Raw genomic sequence first — 16,861 nt, 5'->3', positions numbered from 1 at the left:
CCTCCTGCCAAGCCCATGTGTTGCTCAAACTGGAGACTTTGATATGTTGGGAATAACAAGTACCAGTCAGACCCAGAAGAAATTAAGAATATAAAAGAAGATGAAGCTCTTCTCTCTTCAATACTGATGAAATATTTTCAAGTGAAGGCATAAAGCTGTCCCCTCCCCAAAGTGATGAACAATTGGCACAAATATGGCCTCATTGGCTCCAACTAACCATGTGAGATCAATCGGGCCAAGATTATTATGGCCACTTTATGGATGTGGAAACTGAGGTTCAGAGAAATTAAGCCACTGAGCCACTGAAGAAGAGGCAGAGTTCAAGATTAAACACAACTCTGCTAGCCCCAAATCCAGTGTTGACCAAATGCTAAACATTCCCCATCAAGGGGGCCCATAACCCCGTCCTCAGAGGATGGCAAGAAAAGCAAGACAGCAACACCCCCTTCCCCCTGCAGGCTGGTGGCTGCTTGGGGGAAATGCATGTTGAAGATGAAGTCATGGGGATTGTACAGATGGGAAGGGAATACGGATTTGCGGATGGCTCTCTGCTGGTGCATTAGAGCTGGCAGAAGAGGAGAGGAGTTGGGGTAGACGATGTGAAGGAGATCTGCCCGAGAGGGGCTCGGCTAGCAGGAAGTGCAAAGCCGTGAATTGGAGCAGAAACAGTGGAAGATTTAAAAGGAGGCTCTAGGTGGAGAATGCTTAGCATACAGTTTGGAGGAAAAAAAAATGGGAAAAGGAAGAAGGAGGTGAAAATCGAGGGAAGTGGAAGAGAAAGTGAACGTGGTGGTGGTTTGGAAGGTGTCTCCCCAAACTGAAGGTATTGACTAGAACTTGTGCAAAACAAATGAAGGGGAATCAAGGAGAGTATTCCCAGGGCAGGAGAGGAGATGCCTGTCCAAGATGGGTGTGGGGAAGTCAGAGCCACACCTAGGCCAGGCAGATTGACAGATATTGTCATGAGAACAAAAGAAAATTATATCTGTGACATTAATAAATAAAAGGAAAATGTGGAATGAGAAAATGGCAAAATTTTTTTTCTTTTTTTAGAATTTGTTAGAATTACAATGGAAATGTTGAAGCATTAACTGTTAGACCCATATTTTCTAAACGTATCTGATGATAACTTCTTTTCTTCGTTATTTTTAAGGACCATCTTTAATATCTTGTGGAACTATGATTTTAGGAACATAACGCAGCCTGTGAAGTGTTATCTTGGTAGCATTATGGTGGACTTTTCCATCCTCCCAAATTTTAGTACTTTGGGGTCTTGAATAGTGGCTAATAAATTATTCTGATTCTTGCTGCTTTCAATGTCTGCCTAAACGCGACCTCTCTTTGGGTATGAAGAAGTACAGGATTGTTTGCATTTTACCTAAGTGTCACAGGATTTTGATTTTTATGAGCAAATATATGAGTTTGGCACCCTGAAGCTTTCATAGCTACTTTGACTGCCTTGGGGATTTTTTTTGCTTACTTTTTTGGTTCTTAGCTTCCATTCTGAACACAGAACTTTCCAGCTAATTGACCTCCAAATAGCTGAAGCGTGATTGTGTTATTGCTACTAATAATATTGGCATTGCATGAAAGCAACAGAATCAGCCTGCAGATTATACACTGCAGAGACCCTGTAAAGAAACAGTTAATCCAGAGATTAGGCTGCATATTTTGAAAACTTTTTCAAATTTTTGTCATGCACATACACTCCTCTGCTACTTGCAGTGGTGGCAGGCATATTATCTGTGAAATGATAGCGAGCCTCAGTATGAGAAATACATGACTACCCACCGGAGAGGGTAGAAAAGCCGACGATTCGGCCACAGTCCTCTTCTTTCTACCCCTTCATGAGACAAGAGTGTCAACTCACGTGTGACACTTACACTTTTCCACAGTGGCTCTGGTGGAGGCATCTCATTGGGGGATATTTCCGTAGCTTTCATTTTATGCATCTTTTTATAATAAAATTTAAACAAAGAAAGTAAAGTTGACCTCTTGTCTTAGAGATAGATTCCCTCCTGGAATATACATCTATGCCTAGTTCTAGTAGTTATGGGGTAAGTTGAGGTACTAGGATTCCAGGTGTGAGCCACCAGGCCCAACAAGAGGTAAGCTTAAGGTAGGACACTTCAGAGACCAGTAAGTCACATTAAAGAAAAATAAAAGCTAACATGGAAATGGCCAAGGGAAGGGAATCATGGTGACCCTTTGGGCTACATTTAGAGAATTTTCTTTTATATTGAACATTACTTTTATCCCTTCTTTCATTTATTATAAAGATTTAATTTTGAAAATATATTTTACTAGGATAAGTTTTAAACATAGGAGCTGAAACAATTAGACAGTTACCATCCCTGTACCCACCGTGACCGTGCCACTTCTCACACATCCTTCTGTTCATCCATCTCTCTATCCAACCATCCAACCTCTTGACCTTCTGACACATTTCAAAATAAGTTGCCTGTATTAATTCCCTTTAGCCCTGAACATTTCAGTGTATACATTATTAACTGGAGTCCAATGTTTAGTTATAATTTATTTTTGAGGTTGATACAGTGCAATGTACAAACTGTAAGTGTACTTTTTGATGAACTTTGGCAAATATATACAACTATGTAACCCAAACAAGATCTGTCAAGATCTGGAATGTTTCTAGCATCTCAGAGTGTTCCCTTGTTCCCAGCCTGGCCAATTCTTGCCCCATATTCTGACAGACAAACTTCGTTCTGATGTGTGTGTCATTACAAAAGTTTTGAGATACACAAAAATTGAGAGATGTAAAATCCTCATGGAAGGTAACAGACGAAGCCCTTCCAGCAAAATCAACAAGCCAAGCAAGTTGGCACTTGCACAGGTGAATCAGAAAAGATGATGCCTACTGTGTTCGGAAGTGAAATAATGGACCATAACACAATCTGTCTCAGAACTTTCATACTGATCCGTGTATTTTTTTTCCCCATAGATTAGTTGTCCCTGTTTTAGAATTTCATATACACACAATCTTACAATGAAAACAATCTGTAAGGCTTTCCCATTCAATATGAAGGTTTGGAGATTCTTTTTTTTTTTAATTAAATCATAGCTGTGTACATTAATGCGATCATGGGGCAACATACACTGGTTTTATAGACCGTTTGACACATTTTCATCACACTGGTTAACATAGCCTTCCTGGTATTTTCTTAGTTATTGTGTTAAGACATTTACATTCTATATTTACTAAGTTTCACATGTACCCTTGTAAGATGCACCGCAGGTGTAATCCCACCAATCAGCCTCCCTCCACCCTCCTCCCTCCTCCCTCCCCTCCCTTTCCCCCTTCCCCATATTCTTAGTTTGTAACTGGGTTATAGCTTTCATGTGAAAGCCATAAATTAGTTTCATAGTAGGGCTGAGTACACTGGATACTTTTTCTTCCATTCTTGAGATACTTTATTAAGAATATGTTCCAGCTGGTTTGGAGATTTCTTATGTTGTGTGTTTCCACTGCAGTTTGCTCCTTTTTTATTCCTGAGTAGTATTCCAGTGTGTGCACACACCACTGAGTATATTTTAGGAGAGATGGAACATGTGGTGCCAAAGACATGCCAGAGAAGAGTTTCCAAGTTGAGGAGACGATGAGAGGAGAGGGGGACTTGAGATATTTTACCAGAAAAAGGGGCATATTTGGGAAAGACATAAGAACCTCCTTCAACTAGTTAAAGCAGGGGTCAGCAAACATTTTATGCAATGGGTAAGATAATAAAATTTTATTTTGTGTGTGTATGGGACTTTTTAAAAAATAAATATTTTAGGCTTTGCTGGGTTGTATGGACTCTGTTGCAAGGACTTAATTGTAACCCTGCGGTGGAGTGAAAGGAGCCATCAACAGTATGCAAATGAAGTGTGATTGTGTTGCAATAAAACTTCATTGACGGACTCTCAGATTTGAATTTCATAGGATTTTCAGTATCACAAAATACACAAAATATTATTATTCTTTTGATTTTTTCCCCCCAACCATTTGAAAATTTGAAATCCATTCTTAACTCACGGCCCATACCCAGATTTGGCCCACAAGCCATAGTTTATCAATCTCTGATATAAAAGGACTGTCACACTGAAGAAGAAATAATTGCTATTCAGTTTAGGGCTAGTGGTCAGTGTGAAGACTAAAGGAGACAGCTTTTGCCCAGAAAACTGAAGATTCTTAATTTACCTAAGACTGGTGTTGACACAGACTCTAATTCCCCATCATGTCTCTCTCCCCTGCCTCTCTTAAGGGTAAGCTAACTGGGGTAGGTTCCAGGGCCAGCCTGGTTAGTTCAATTCTTCAGCTTCTCTTGTCAGGCTGTGTGACTTTGAGCAAGCTATTTACGTTCTTTCTGTTTTCTGCATCCCAGAGGACATTTTCAAGATTCAATATGTTAGTGTCAATAAAGTCCTAACGACAATTTAGATTCATAATCCGTACTCAATGTACTTAGCACAGGGGCTGGGACGCAGTAAGTGTGAAATAAATGTTTATCGTTATCATCATCATCCTTGTCGTGGTTGTTCTTGTTCTTCTGTCAGGGAGGCTGGATAGACATGTATGAGAATTTTATGGAAGAAATTCCTTCTTTCCACAGTAGGCTAGACTAACAGATGCTTAGTTGCTTTCTTGTTCTACCAATCTGCAGTCTGTTCAACTTCGTGTGTAATGCTTCGACTCTAAGACTCAAAAATCTGAGAATGAAAGAAATTGAGATGAAAGAGATGAAATCTGAGATGAGAAAGAGTTTAACATAGCATAGCCTACACGATAAGAAAAGAGCGGAATCAGTCCTCTGTATCCCTAAGTTCCACATCTGTGGATTCAACCAACTACAGATCAAAAATATAAATGATACACGCCAATACAGTACAACAACCATTTACATAACGTTTGCATTGCGTTAGGTATTGTATATAATCTATAGATGACTTAAAGTGCACAGGAAGATGTACATAGGTTACATGCAAATTCGACACTATTTTTATATAAAGGACGTGAGCAGTCTGGGATTCTGGTATGTGGGTAGTAATCAATCTCCCATGGGTACCTGGGGCCAGCTCTGTTTTGTTTCTACTTTCTCTCTCCTGATCTTGGATCTTGGACTTGCCTCTCAGGGTATCTTGTTAGTTAGAAGGCTGTATGTAGATGCTGACTGGTTGTAATGCCATCATATTTTTTCTCTGTATGAGAAAATGAGGAGAATAGGAATCTTTGCTTTTTAAAAGGAAGTGTGTCTAACTAAAAGCATCAAGCAAGGACACGACTCTTCCTATGAGCTGTGTTTCCCTATTAGGTGATGCTGAGTAAGTGGACAGCTTCGAGGCATTCTGCCATTGGGTCTGGGTGTCTGTGAAGTGTGACTGGTGCTCCCGGCCCACCCCGATGGCTACTGCCTGGGGAGCAGAGAGGAATTAAGGTAGATTTGACTTCAGCAGACCCCCATGGGCGCTTCCTCATCCTCTGGTCATCACACTTATACTATATTGTTGTTTTTGTTTAATTGGTCTCTGACATTTGTTTTCCCAAGACTTTTTATCTTTACTGTGTTTTTTTTTTTTTTTTATTACTTCATCTTTTTCTGTTAGTTGGCTAGAGCAATGGTCCCGCGTCTAGGAGTGGTAAGCACAACATAACCTTACACAGTAGCACTAGAAGAAACTTTTGGATTATTTCTCTTAATTTTCCAGATGAGGAAACCATGGCTTAGATAAGATAGAGCCTTAGGCTCCCAGTTCCATGCACTTTGTATCATACAACATTAATCTTTCTCTTCCTCTAAAACAAGGCTCTCAAGTGCAGTTGTCTTGCAGAGAGAGGTGGAGTGGAGGGGAGGGATGAACATGAACCTCACCTTCATGCCTAAAATGTAGAAAGAGTGCTGACAATCATTCCAAATAAAGGTACGCAGTAACTGGCATGATACTTTCTATTAGACTGAATGTATTCAGACGACATTACTGAATACCAAATGTTGAAGCCTAAACCATTTTTTATTAAAGCCCATTTGGGGATGTCTTTATTATTTCATATATAGGAATCTCAAAAAATGTCATGGGTCTCAGCCTTTCTGTAACTCCAAAAAGAGTGAAGGTGAAACTATAGTATTTAAATGGATATTTAAACATTTAGAAATCCAGGTGAACAGATGATTCCAGGAAGAACAGCCGGTAGGGGCAACATCAAGGCAGACCTTGATTGATGTTAAAATCTAAGTTAAAAAAAGAAAAAAGGCAATATGGACAAAGGAAGAATAATGGAAGGGAAGAAATACCAGTTGTGGAAAGAAGGGAGGTGGGGGACCCCAGGGCTTCCAAAGAAGTGAAAGTGGAGGTGAGGTGGGGCTCCTCGCCTTTTAACAAAAATAGAAATGGGGGTTATCCTTGTTACTTCCCATCACTTAATAAAGACATTTTAATCATCTCATGTGTTGTTTGAAGCATGAAAGGATTTAAATTGACTCTTACTACTTTCTAGCTTCAACCAGAGATGGTTTACGGCTCAGGAAGTTCCACAATGGCACATAAACAACGTCGAGAGAGTTATTAATTTTCAGAGTAAAGATTATTGCCTTCTAACTGACTTTCTGAGTGTTTTGGACTTAGTAACTATGGCTTCGAATGCAACCATTTGCTTTCCAGATTGAAAAAATGCTTTTTCAAGTATCATGTAAAGTGACACACTGACAAGAACTAAATTCAAGATTGATCCAAATTCATTTTTCAAAATATTATATCTATAAAATTAGAAAACCATCTCATCCCTTTGCATAACATATCTATGCGAATGCCTCACTTACTCATTACAAAAAAATCCTTTTGAGGGGAGAGTAAAGAATTCTGCTGCAAAAACAAGTTGAAGGTGTAAAACTTGTTTATCACAGTGGAGCCTCTAAGATCGCACATGTCCATTAGAGGTGTTCAGTGCAGGGTCACTGAGGGGTCTGTAGGAGACAAGCCAATTAGATATCTGTTTTTCCTTTCAAAGTCCTGTTTCTGTCACTGTCTTCAAACCACACTTGAGGAGCCATATATATCATGAAGTCAAAGCAAAATAAGAAAAAAGAGAGAAGAAGACAAAGAAGAAAATCCTGAACAATGTGAGTCTTCCTTTATTATCTAATAGTCATGTGCATTTTAAATACTCATCATTATCAAGAGAGAAAAGCAGCCAAGTGTCTCATAAGAAGATGTGATACAAAGTCACATAGTATTCCTCCTGGTCTAAGCTTAGGCAGGAAAAGGAAGCTGAACGAAATCCTTGGTTTCCCAAGATGGCTTCAAAGTTGTAGCAAAGTATTTGTTTAGAGTAGGGAGGATCAAGACTTTCTGGTATTTACAGCGGAAACAACAACCACCACCCAGCCTATCTTTTAGAAAAGGAATGCATGGTTAAAATGGCTCAGCTTGTCCTTAGCAACCTGAACTCAGAGGCCACATTTTTTCCTCTCTAAGAAGCAAGTGGGAACTTGAAAAGTATGTAGCATGTCATGAAAAGAGAGCAGTGAACTTTGCCCAGGTCTGCAGCCAGCACTGAAATCTGAACCTTCAGAAGTTCCAGGACTGCTGTTTGTTCCCCCTCCTTCCCTGGGCATCAGAGTGAGTGCTTGGCCTGGGAGCGGGAGACGGACTCCTAAGAGAAAACCTGTTCTCTAAGTATTTCTGGTGTCACCAAGAAGGAAGTACTCATAACAAAAACAAAACATTTAACCCAACTTTGTCAGTATGATTATATATTCAACCTACTTTTATGTATCTGGAGGACATGTAGAAAGATTTCATTTTTATTTTCACATTCATTTTGACGTCAGCCTTAAAAGTTCTGGAGGTTCCCCGTGTAGAAATTATCACTGGTTGGAAAGATTTCCCTGACATTGTTAGGGGGAAAAAAATCACTCAAAGCGCTAGCATTTAGCGCTGCTTGCAGTATGAATCTTTTCACAACAGTAAGTTACTTGGTAACTTGAGCTGCGCTCGTTCCTGAAATTCTTTCACATAATTGAAGATTAATTTGACTCCCCAGATTGTTGAGGGTGGTTGACAGTGGGGGTCTGGGGTGGGTGGGAATAGATTATTCAAATCACAAAGAAGTAGGTGTGTCCTAAGTGACTGTTCCATTACTGCTCACAAATGTTTGCCTTCCTGAGTATTCGCAGACATGGCGTTCTGAGAAGGGGGAGCGTGCGCTGCCAAAGTTCAGATAGCAGGTGAAGCTCAGAGAAACTCAGAGATTTTGTAAAGACAGTCCTACGTATTAACGGCTACTCCAGAATCCATTAACGCCAAAACAAGCCCTCTGGCTTTCTCAAGTGGCTAATGTAAACAATATGAAAGTCAATAGTGGGGGACATTCCAAGACAGTATTAACACAATTGATTTATTGAGGGTTGCACAATGGGAGGTTATCTTTGTTAATTGACTCAGTAAATAAGCTCCCAGGCGTCAGGGCCTGAGGGGGTGGGGTGGGGGAGAAACCAGTGGAGGAAAAGGTGAGGCACCTGGATTATAGTTTTTTTCAACTCCGGCCTGTTTTGGTAAATTCCAGACCACTTCCCCTGCCTCCCTTAGGCAGTTTTTTATACCCAGTTTAGCAGTGTTCACTCTGCCCAGGCACTCTGCGTTCCTCTCCCATGAGGGGAAGACTCAGAGTGGGGGTGTTCTTGTCAAACACTGGATACAGGGTGGCCACAAAGTTTGTGTGCAATTTAAAATAGACAACGAACACTCTGGACCCCCTGTAGCATGCGGACACACTATGTGCATAAGCAGTTTTAACCTTTTGCTTCAGGAAGTTGTAAAGCTTACCAACACTAGGTGTCAAAGAGGGGTGGGAAAAGAGAGAGAGAGAGCACCCCAACTTGGCTGACTTGGTGGGGAAGACACATTGGTGATACTTTTTTTTTGAGACAGTCTTACTATGTCACCCTCGGTAGAATGCTATGGCGTCACAGCTCACATCAACCTCAAACTCTTGGCTTAAACGATTCTCTTGCCTCAGCCTCCCAAGTAGCTGGGACTACAGGCACCTGCCACAATGCCCGGCTATTTTTTTGTTGTTCTCACTGTTGTTTAGCAGGCCTGGGCTGGGTTCGAACCTGCCAGCCCCAGTACATGTGGCCGGCACCCTAACCCTGAGCTACAGGCATGGAGCCATATACTTTGTGACCTTGGAGTTCTGGAGTAGTAAGTTACTGAAGGACAAGGAAAATACCTTGTTTGCTGTTGACAGTTATTTCTTCAGCTTTTCTCCATAAAGGTTAGTATACTTTGGTAGCTCCTCTCAGGGAAAAAGAGGGGAAGAAAAAACAAACCCTTTGTACTTCTGGCTGATTCCCAGGACAGTAGACCACCCTTATCTGAAGTTTTGTTTCTTCAGTTTCAGCTACCTGAGGTCATGTGAGGTCTGAATATATTAAATGAAAAATTCCAGAAATAAACAATTCATAAGTTTTAAATCACAGGCCATCAGAGTGATGAAATCTTATGCCGTCCCATCTGGGACATGAATCCTCCCTTTGTCCTGGCCTGCAGTCACTTAGGAGCAGTCTTGATTATCAGATGGACTGTCATGGTGTCCCCGGTGCTTGTGTTCAAGTAGCCCTTATTTGCCTGAATCACAGCCCTAACGCACGAGAGTAGTTTCTATGGCAATTCATACATGCCAAAGAGAAGCTGTACCTGAGAAGGTGAAAAACAATCATATGTTGAGGTTTCTAAGATCTATGATGAGAACTAATCTTCTCTCTGTAAAATTTTGAAGAAGGAAACTCACACATAGTACACATAAGGGCTGGAATTACAGTTTCCGGCAGCCATGGGAGTCTGGGGACATATCCCCCCAGGACAGGGGGCTACCGTATGGGCTGAAGTGGAACCTCCTGGATAGATTTCTAACATTTCCAACTTGGCTGGATGATTTTTTTTTTTTTCTGGATTTTGAAATGTTCATCAAAGATAGTTTAATAATGAAAATTTCTCCCTCTTCAACCCTTTCTGTCTTCTAGAACACATGGAAGAAACATCAACGTCTTCTTCCAAGCTGGCTTCATGTCTAGCTCCCTGAGGATCTTTTTTGAGACGGGCATTCTCCAAGGTCTAGTTTTCCTTTCTCCCCTCCCTCTGCCATCTCCCCTTAGTCTCTTCCAGCTGCTGGCCACATCCCGGGCAGCCAGAACAGAGTGTGTGTGAAAGGTGTATCGACACCTGCGCTAACTCCAGCTGTGTCTCCACCTGTGGACCTGCCCAGCCTTCTCCTTCCAGACTTTTCTATTCTTGTATATAACAACTCCTACTTCATTCTGCCATTGGTCTTGGCCCCCAAGCTCGGAGTCCACCTTACTTTATTTCTCTGCTTGTTTAGTTTGTATATCCGTAAGTTGCCAGATCCTGTAGGTGCTGCGCTTCTTTTCTTTTACGTATAGTCCATATGCTATAAGCTCTGTCTACCAGCTAGAATAAATTGGCTCAGGGATTGGCACATGGTAAATATTCAATTCAGTCTGTCAAATGAAGGTGTGACTGAGGGACCTCCTTTTTAAAACCGAGGTCTCTGCTTCAAAAATATTCCTGCACAACTTTGCCAACGAGTGTATTATTCTTCATAATGGTCATCTTCAATCACATTATTTCTGTGCTCAGAAACTTTGTGTAACTGGGTTTCTCCTGCATCCCCTGTAAACTACTCATTTTAAAGACACCCACAACCTTTCTCTTTTCTCTTCTCCTAAACTCCTAAAATCCCACGATCAAGATATTGTTCATTTTTCTTTAAACTTTTTTTATATCTACCCCCATGTCTTAGCTCATTTCATTTCTTTTCTTTCTTTCTTTTTTTTTTTTTTGTAGAGACAGAGTCTCACTTTATGGCCCTAGGTAGAGTGCCGTGGCCTCACACAGCTCACAGCAACCTCCAACTCCTGGGCCTAAGCGATTCTCTTGCCTCAGCCTCCTGAGTAGCTGGGACTACAGGCGCCCGCCACAACGCCCGGCTATTTTTTGGTTGCAGTTCAGCGGGGCCGGGTTTGAACCCGCCACCCTCCCTATATGGGGCCGGCGCTGTACCGACTGAGCCACAGGCACCGCCCAGCTCATTTCATTTCTTTTTAACCAGAGTGCTTGTTCAATCATCTTTTTTAAGCTGAATTTTTACAGATTTTTAAGGTCCATTTCTAATGCCACCTTGTCCATGGAGCTGGTGTTGGTTCCATGCAGCTCTTTCTCAGCCAAGCTGAATGAGTGTTTTCCCTCTTAGGATGTTTTTATTATTATTTTTTTTTAATTCAGCCTGTACTATAGATATTCCTATACTTGATTTATTCTTTCCCAGTAGAAGGTAAATGCTTGGGAAACAGAAACTACATCTTCTTTTTCTGTGGCTGGACTCTCAATGCTATGTACACAGTAGGCACACAGAATACTATTATTGAATTACATTGATTCTTATTTCTTTCTTGTCCTTGCAAGATTTTTTTCCTCTTTTGATTACATGTTTTCTCTCTGTGTGTGTATTTCCTTATTTGCTAGCCCACTTAGCACCTTTAGTCTTGATATGCACGTTCAATTTATTAATCATTGTTTTAAACTTCTCTTTAGGACGAACTGAGGGTCAGGATTAGGACTGGGGCGACTTGCCTCAGGTTTGCCCAGCTTTCTGCTCTTTCTCTGCCCTTTTGAATGTCTGGGAATTAGTTACACTAAAGTTCCACTCCACACAGAGCTGCCTGCAACTTGAGATGCAAACTCCTACACTGAGGGCCACTTTATAGAAGCCTGTGGTCATTCAGGAAACAAAGGCACTCCTGTTTCCTCTTCTCAATAACAATTAAGAACATCAGATTAATAGAATCTTTAAATTCTGAATGATGATTGTAGAATAGTTCGTGGTTGCTTTAACACAAAGGAATACTTTCTGAATCCTAAAGGTCACTCGGAGAAATAAGAGGCAGACAGCGTATGGACTGTGCACGCTGGGAGATTTTTGGAGAATGGTATGTGTCCTTTGTGGCACGTTCAGGCTTCGGAGCCGATTGGCAGGGAAGAACTCTGTGATTTTCTCCAGAGAGGCCGATCTGGGCAAGGAATCCCCCAAACTGAAGGGGCAATGCCATTAGAGGTACAGAGGAAATGGGGGTGGGGATGGGGTGTGGCCGGCAGGCTTCTCAGTTCACATTCTAGTATTCACTTAATGAGTGTAATGTTCTTGCTAATGGGATTTAACCACAATACATAGTCCTAACCTTGTCACCAAAAAGGTAGTCTACATGTCCCCTTTTCTCAATACTGTCTGCCGGTTACTGTGCAGAAGTCTATTCTCCCAATTTTCTAAGTGGTAATCCTAGAATTATCTTGGCTCAGAAATAAATGAAGAACTCGTGTACAGGACTCACATTTCCCTGCAGGGGTTGTAACTGAAACAAGGATGGAGGGCCCATACACAAAACCTCTCGAGTTCAGGACAACATGTCAATTGCTAAACATTGTATTGTAGAAGGCCTTTATTTTTTCTCTTTTATAAAGCCTGAGATCAAGTTTTGGTAGGGAGTAAAAAAACAAGGCAATTTAGCTCCTTTAAAGGGTTGCTTGTTGGGAAAGACAGCTATATTTAGCTCTGTGGCTGTCTCTCCAGGAAGCTAAAAGAAGGCAGTTAAATGGTGAATAGTATGGGTATGGGAGGGAGTAGAGGAAGAGTTTGGGCTGGGCAGGTGATAAAACAGGTCTTACAGAGACTTTAGGAAAAAATTTTTAAAATAGTTGCATAGTATCTTACAGATCCATACCCAGTGACTGAGCACCTGTTGCCCATCCAAAACCACTGCTTCAATATGGTGCAGACAGCTGGGGTGGTGCTAAGTTACTGAACCGCTTACCCCCATATAGTAATAGCAATAATAAACTATCTGCCATTTATTAAGTACCTACTGTGTACCAAACACAGTGCTTTATTTCTATTAAGTCATTTATTGTTGACAACTGTGCTCTGAGAAGCAAAAGATGAGAGGGTTTGGCCCAACAAATTACACAGCCTCTAAGTGGATGAAATAGATTTGATCTAGTTCTTTTTCTGACTCTGCTTTTATGAGCTTATTAGCTTCTACACTCAAACTCCTATACTGTTCCCTGCTGGCTTGCCATTTAATGTTTTAAATGCATATATATACACATACATATACATGTGCATATATATATGAATTTTACATATATGTATGAAAGCTCTTTGAACTTCTTGAAGAATGACATCACACACATACACATATATGTATGCATACATATGATCACATCTAAGTTTACATTTTAAGTGAATTAGTACCTTTAAGAAAGGAATCATAAGGGACTCTCATTTGCATTTTAATTCACATTGGTATTTTCTCCTTTTTAAAAAAATCCCCTTTCTGTTCTACAATTTATTAAGATCCCAGGGATACTTATGTTCTGTCCTGCAATGGGATTGTGGGTGCAGGGCAGAGATCAGTGAGACGGACACATGTGAGATAGAAACAGCCAGGGAGAGTCGAATGGCACAGAACCTGCTTGATAGTTGGTCATTTATCTTCTATTTTGTGTAAAATATAAAACCTGCTCAATTTTGCATCTTTGAATTTAAACCTTAGGTAAATCAGGTAGATAGCAGCCAGTGAAAACTGGTGATTTGTAGGACGGTAGATACTTTGACCTGATCTAAACCTAGAGTTCTTCGTACAGTGGAGTTTAAAATCCCAGGCCATTTTAGCACAGAGTTTCAATTCCTTTCATGTTTCTCCTCTTGTTGAAATAGGTGGGAATCCAGGATTGTATCTTTTGGAAGATTAAATAATATTCCTTCTGAAAAAACCCACCATATGAATAAAAAACATCCCTTGAACGATATATTTGTTAGTGTAATGCCTTATATGAAGAAGGGATTCAATAATTGTTAGGAAAGTCAAATTTAGAAATAAGTATTCTGGGATGAAGGACCAATCATGGTTTTTCTTAAAGTAGACTAAAGAACACTTTCATTCTTTTTTTTTTGTTGTTATTTTATTTATTTATTTTTTTTTGTAGAGACAGAGTCTCACTGTACCGCCCTCGGTATGGCGTCACACAGCTCACAGCAACCTCTAACTCTTGGGCTTACACGATTCTCTTGCCTCAGCCTCCCGAGTAGCTGGGACTACAGGAGCCCGCCACAACGCCCGGCTATTTTTTTTGTTGTTGTTGCAGTTTGGCCGGGGCTGGGTTTGAACCCGCCACCCTCGGCATATGGGGCCGGTGCCCTACTCACTGAGCCACGGGCGCCGCCCAGAACACTTTCATTCTTAACAAGCCTCTTCAGGACTAGTTTGACAAGATCATCTCTTGGGTTCTGTTGCTCTCTAATATTCTATGAGTCAATTATAGCCAAATGTCCTTTCGTTTCTGGGCCTATTCTTTGAGAGACAGGGCCAAAATGGTCAAGGAAGCAAAACTCAGCTGTTGAGATCAGATGTAGCCGTAGATATAAGGCAAAATCTCTTCTCCCAGATCAGAGGAAGGGAGAGTTCTTAGATATGCTCAGGTTTGAAGCTGGTAAAGAAGAGAATGAATACGAAGCATCCAAAATAGAGGTGGATATAAAAACCTGAACTTCTCATGAGGCCCAGGAAACAATTCTCGGGGGGATGATCTTGCTGTCAGTTACCTGGGATTATTTAATTATAGGCGCCTCATGATTACACGTGAAGGAGTGAGATGCAGTGGAAAACTCAAACAATGGATATTGCAAAATCACAGAACCTGGCTTGGGAATAGTCCACATGATTTCCCCCCTCAGAAATTTGCCTTCCTAATTATGTTTTGTTAGCCCAATATCAAAAATTGGTTGGTTTCCCCAGAGTAGCTCTGAAGTTAATCTGTGGAGGGAGTTGGTTCAGGAGCGTGGCAGTTGGAAAATGGGGATGAAACATTTTCTGGCACTGTTGTGGCAAAAAAAATCCAGACGTTATTTTAGTCTTAACAAAAAGCATAATCTTGAGCACCTTACCAGCTTCCACATATTGCCTGAAATGCTCTAAACATTTTTGACGTTATGTGAAGGATCTTGTTTTTATTTAGATAAGCAGTGTATGTTTTACCTGGAGAAATTATGTTCTTATCCTCCACCTCTCTTGGTAGTACTAGCAAATAATAAACCAAATCTCTCAAGCAGGGTGCTGTACATACAGTGGGGTCAGAAATAGATGTTGAATAAAAAGTACTCTTGCTAAGAAAGAATCTCATTCTGTAGCATCGAAACAAAAGATTAGGCCAGATTGGAAAGATTCATAGGCTGGTCAGTTGTCTTGGGGTCTTGACTGCACCACCCTTCCTTCCTCTCCTCCTCCCTTCCTCTTTCCCTTTCTCCTTTCCTTCTTTCCCTCCTTTCCTCTCCCTTTTACTGCCCTCCCTTCCTTCATTCTTCTCCTTTTTCTAAATTTAAATGATTTCATACTCTAATATTCCTTAAGCACATACAAACTTGAAAGTAGGCATGCCCTGCTCGGGTTTATGGCTCTCATACCACTGCTAATCCAAAACAAATTGACAGATGGAATTCAAACCAAAAGACAAACTCAGCATACAAATTAACAACACTGATTTAACGTGATGGGTGACCGTCCGCTAACATGAGATCGCTACTCATGGCATTAATAGTATACCGACTGGTATGCCGAAGATGTTTTGACTTTTAGCATGCCTATTTCTCCTTGTGATGTGCAAGACCATTCTCTAACACTTTTTACAGTTTAAACTACTCCAAAGCTTTGGTCCACATAGGTTGCTGGAACAACAGTTGACCTTTACTTGGCATGAATCCATAATTTACTTACTGAGGTGGGTCCAGGTTTTGTGGTGCCTAAAGAGCATATGATTTTGAGGGCTTTTTAAAATATGAAGAAAAAAAGGTAGTGGGACAAAATTGCCCGGGTCCCTCCAAGGACATTGAGAGAAACATGTGCCCAGCAGTGCTGAAGGTCAGCCTTCCTTAGCTTCATGCTAAATGCATCTGTGTTCATGTTTTCAATACCTTTTCTATTTTTTTTTTCTTGTCACCAGCAGAGAAGAATAACCTGGCAATAATAATAAGTGGCATTTTTTTTAATTTTAGGAAGAACAACATTTAATTGAATGTGAATGCTTTTAAAGATTATTCTCAAAATAAAAGCAGAAAATTAATTATTTTTATTGATAACACAGGGACAGTTAGAAATATCTTTTTGTTAAGCTTTTTGCCTCCTGATTAACTCCTAGGAGGAGATTCTGGGACAAAGTTGTATTCTTCTATGTTGGATTTATAGAGCTTGAAATTTGGATTGGAACTGGAGAGGTTAACAATCCATTAGAACTGTGATTTTCAACCAGTATACCGCGGCTCACTGAGGTGTCATGAGAGGATCTCAGGTGTGTCTTGAAAAATTTTAAAGATCATTAATTAAGGCTGGGTGCAGTGGCTCATGCCTGTAATCCTAACACTCTGGGAGGCCAAGCTAGGGCGTTCAAGACCAACTTGAGCAAGAGCTAGACCCTGTCTCAATGAAAAACAGAAAACTAGTCAGGCGTTGTGGTGGGGGCCTGTAGTCCCAGCTATTCAGGAGGATGAGGCAAGAGGATTAGTTAAACCCAAGAGTTTGCGGTTATTGTGAGCTGTGATGACACCAGAGCACTCTACCCAGGGGGACAGAGTGAGAGTCTATCTCAAAAAAAGATGAAAAAAAGATCATTAATTAAATTATTTTTGAAAGAAGTTAAAAGCATAGTTAGGTATATTCTTTTCTTTCTTTTTCTTTTCTTTTCTTTTTACCTTTTTTGATCAACATAATTTAAGTGTGTTGAGGAAGTTTAACTATAGGTTCAA

This window comes from Nycticebus coucang, chromosome 2 (assembly GCF_027406575.1).
Source record: "Nycticebus coucang isolate mNycCou1 chromosome 2, mNycCou1.pri, whole genome shotgun sequence".
NCBI lineage: Eukaryota > Metazoa > Chordata > Mammalia > Primates > Lorisidae > Nycticebus > Nycticebus coucang.
The sequence above is the reverse complement of the archived record's forward strand: the minus strand, read 5'-3'. Positions refer to the sequence as shown.